Raw genomic sequence first — 4,195 nt, 5'->3', positions numbered from 1 at the left:
CATTGTGTTTTTAAGGGAAGAGATTTATGCTTTTATGCTCTCTGTTACTCTCCCCCACAGACATTAAACTTTTTTTTTTTTAGGTGTTTGCTTTGCTAATGTGTTTGAACTTCTGTGCTTAACATTTAAAGAGATACTGTTGAAGCACAAAAGGACCGATTAAATAAAGGAACAATCAATGTGGGTTGTCTGTGATCAGCCAAGTTACTGCCTTGGCTGTTGTGTTGCTGTTATTTGGGGTATATAAGACTCAAAATGCATATGCTGTGTCATAGCAGGTTAGTAATTCAAGGTGACATGCAGTTACAATTTTTGGTGTATAATTAAATAAGCTGGGTTTTTGTAGCTGTGGAAGAAACTGTGAAGGTATTTACAGCTATAATCCAGGTTGCAAACTAATGTTCATGTAAATTCATTTATTAACTTGGTTGAACTAGATCCATTTAGAGCATTGTTGATTTAAAAAAACCCACGTTTTCTTTTCTTGCAATTTTCTGTAAGTAAAATAAGTACTGTTGAGAAATGTAAGAGCCCAAACAGACTGCCTTGGCATCTTCTTAAATAAATGGGTAGAGAATGGCTTTATAACCGGAGAATTGTGGAATAAAAATAATCCTTTATGCAAGGTCAGGTTGGACAGGGCTCTGAGCCACCTGATCTAGTTGAACATATCCCTGCTCTTTGCAGGGGGGTTGGACTAGGTGACCTTTAAAGGACCCTTCCAACCCAAAGATTCTATGAATCCTTTAGTTATTTAAAACATGTGGTCCTTACGTAAAATGTGACATGTTTTACTCTTTATTGCTAGAATGTGGGCCAAACTTTTAATTGATTGTAGTATAGTAGCACAGAATTTGTCCTGTTGAGTTTGACTTGATGGGTCTTCCGGAGAGAACGTACATGAACCAGAACTATGAAATTATAAAACTGTCCATGATTTTTGTGTTTAAGAGGTAGTATAAAAGTTACTTTTTCCCCTGAACCAATCTTTTTGCACTTCCTTTTTTTACTCTCCCCTTTAAAAATAAGTAATTATTGCAAAGTGTTCGGAGTGAATATATATGTTTCCCAAGATGCTAATCTGACTTTTCTCTTTGCAGCTCTTTGAGGGGGGTACAGTCTACATTAGGCTATAGCTGCATATGAAACCACAAATCAGGTTCATACAAAGCATGCCAGAGATCTTGTCCAAGCATTGTATGTTTTAAAATTCATATATAAGTTGGAGGTAGTGGTCTGAATGTCATAGAAGATGAGTAAATGATGGGCTCAGAACTGCACTGCACAGTGCTGAGGGTGGAGAAAAAAAAACACGAAGAAGCAGCTACTGATGCAGGGTAAATTGTGATGAACTTGTGAAAGGTCCTGTAGATAAAACAGGTAAATGAAGCAAGGGTGTAGTATTTAACATGGATATTTAGTGAGAACTAAATGGGTAGATACTGAGCTCCAAATTCATCAATAGCGTAACTGTTACACTTTTCCTAGAGTTAAAGGTGATGGAGGTTTGGCCCTGTGTGGTTGCTAGTCTATCTGTTCTGCTACCCTTCTGTGCAAGAAGGGGAAACATTGAGGGGAAACGTTCATTGTTGCCACAGGAGCTGACTGTAGTATGTTATGGTCTTCAACCATCCAAAGTGTATACCTGCTGCATGGTCATGAGGTTCTCAGACTCCTCCTTTCTTCTGTGTATTTCTGTGTTCAGCAGTTAATAATTTCCCAGTGCTGTGGGAGTTGTCAAGCAGAGTGCAAACAACTCCGTTGACAAGAGAAAAAGGCCTTTTTCTCAAAGGCTGTGCTTACCAAAGCAGTTTTGACAGTGGTAGCCACAAGAAAATACATAGGAAAAAAAACATTAGCAAGCTTTTCTTGTCATTATATTTTCTTCAGTGTCTGGCTCTGGTCTGCTGTCATTAAGTTGTTTTCCTGCCATAGACAGTGTCAGGACAACTGGGCGAACAGTGAGCAGAGGCACTTGTATGGATGTAATATTGTGGACTTAGAGTGTAATGCTAAAATGATGCCTCTTCTGAAATAAGTCCAATATGTAGATTTTGCAAAAAGATCTGAGCAAGGAGCTTTTCTATCATCTGGTTCATGTACACGCTACTAACCTTCTGGAGACTGTTCTAACTTGGTAATTGCCTCTAAAATTATACTAAACTCTGTAAATGTACAAGCATATACAGGCAGGTTTGTCAAGATTTTATCAGCTGCTTTTGCTGTTGAGGGCATAAAGTTTTACATACTGTACATGCAGTTCTGGAGCCCTGTGGTGGTAAAACATGGGTTTTACTAACATAATCATTTTTGAGCCCATGGAAATATATTCAGTCATGATCTCTGAAAACGTAATTTGGGCATGAGTTAATATTCTGCATGTAGATGCTTTCTAGTCCCTGCAGGCTATTCTGTGTCAGTTGGAAGGAGCATCAGGAACCAAATGTGTAAGTAGAAGCTGTTGTGAGCGCGCAGATTTCAGCAGATTAGGGAATGATAAAACCATATAGCCTACAAGCAAGAGGTTTGAAAAAGATCAACTCTGTAACAGAAGAGGTGGAAGTACAAAACTGCCTTTGAGGACTGGTGAGAGAAGTAATATTATTCTGCTAGTTTTGCAGGTATTGGATTTCAAATCTCAAAAGCAGTTTGGTCCTAGTACTGTATGGTCCTAAGCCTGGCCTCGATCGTGCTGTCTAACAAGGGAGCATCATTTAGAAGCAGTCTTCAAAATGTCACCACAATAGGGACAAGGCTTTGCTTAGTCCTTGCATTCAGTCTGGCTCTTCATATTGCTGGCCTGTTCTTACCATGGAGTTGGAAAAGTTGTTAGACCCCAGTACAAGATTTTATTCTCACTTCAGAACTGGACTCTTTGCTCTGTGCTTTAATTACCTGAAAGCTTCGTGCAACTCAGTTTTAGAAACTCCAGCAAAACAATGCCTCAACATTGATAAAACGGACTTTGTCCTTTACACTAGTTTTTGAGCGTGTCGTGAAAATAGTTTCACCTCCCAGGTTCTGTTCTTAGACTTAATTTTATTTTCCTCCATCTCCATTAGGAGACTGTAACGGGGTCTGTGATCCATGTAACTGAAGGCCTGCTTTTATACTGATACAGCACAATACTTACTGAATGACAAATAAGGTGGTGAGTGGAAGCACTGTGCTGTTTTTTACGTGATTGTAGCCTGTTTTCTCTGTCTCTCTTGGGACTTGCCTTAGTCAAAGGTTCCACAGTTGTACAGAATTTTGTGGGGTTTTAGTCTAACTTTGTCTTCCACAGGTCCTCTCAGACCGTCATAACCGAAAAAGGAGTAAGTTATGGGGAAGACGGATGGATAAAGATGAAAAACTAGAGAAACATCCTGCGTTCATAGGATGAAGAAAAAAGTATCCCTTTGTTAAATATTATGTCTAGAAAACATACCAAGGATCAACATTCATGAAAGGCTTATGTATTTCAAAGTCTGTATTTGTTACAATTAATAAACAGTCAGAGGAATACATTAAAACTTGAGTTTTCGGAACCTTTAGTAATTTTTTTTAGTTAGTTAGCTGTCCAGTTCTTATGTAAACATCAGACAGGTGAGGGGGTATAATACAACATTTTACCTGGAGCTATTAGTCTTTTAAAGGTAGTAAACTTAGTTGGTGTGTTTTCTACAAGTTACTGCATTTTTCTTTCCTCATTGGCATTAGTAATCTAAGTGACTTCAGTATATATCACAGGCTTGTTGTTACATGGTGTTATTGTATTCTTTGGCTTGGGAGTGTAGTGTCCAGGTAGATTGTAATGTGGAAAAACTGAGCAAACAGTGAGTTACCTGAGAATACAGTTGTCAAACTTTTTGATCCCTTTTAAGTACTTTTAAGTACTGAAGTTGTTTCTTCTCTTTATTAATTTTTATGTAACTTTATTAATTTTTAATGAGATTGTTGTTAATGCCATGTTATTGGGTTTATTACTGTAAGAGAATTGAACCTCTCTTTAAAGTCAGTAATTTCCCTTTTGTGACCCTAGAGGAGGGAAAAAAAAGTATTTGTTAAACTGGGATTTTTTGCCTTGTGTTTTCTTGAGTTTATTGGTGGTAATTCTGAAAGATTATAACTTCACTAATAAGCTCCATTACCCTTCTCCCAAGGGTGAGCAGGGGACCTCACAAGACGCTTTGGTATCTGGCATTTCTAGCAA

This window comes from Phaethon lepturus, unplaced genomic scaffold (assembly GCF_000687285.1).
Source record: "Phaethon lepturus isolate BGI_N335 unplaced genomic scaffold, ASM68728v1 scaffold2328, whole genome shotgun sequence".
Lineage (NCBI taxonomy): Eukaryota > Metazoa > Chordata > Aves > Phaethontiformes > Phaethontidae > Phaethon > Phaethon lepturus.
Note: the sequence above shows the minus strand (reverse complement) of the source record.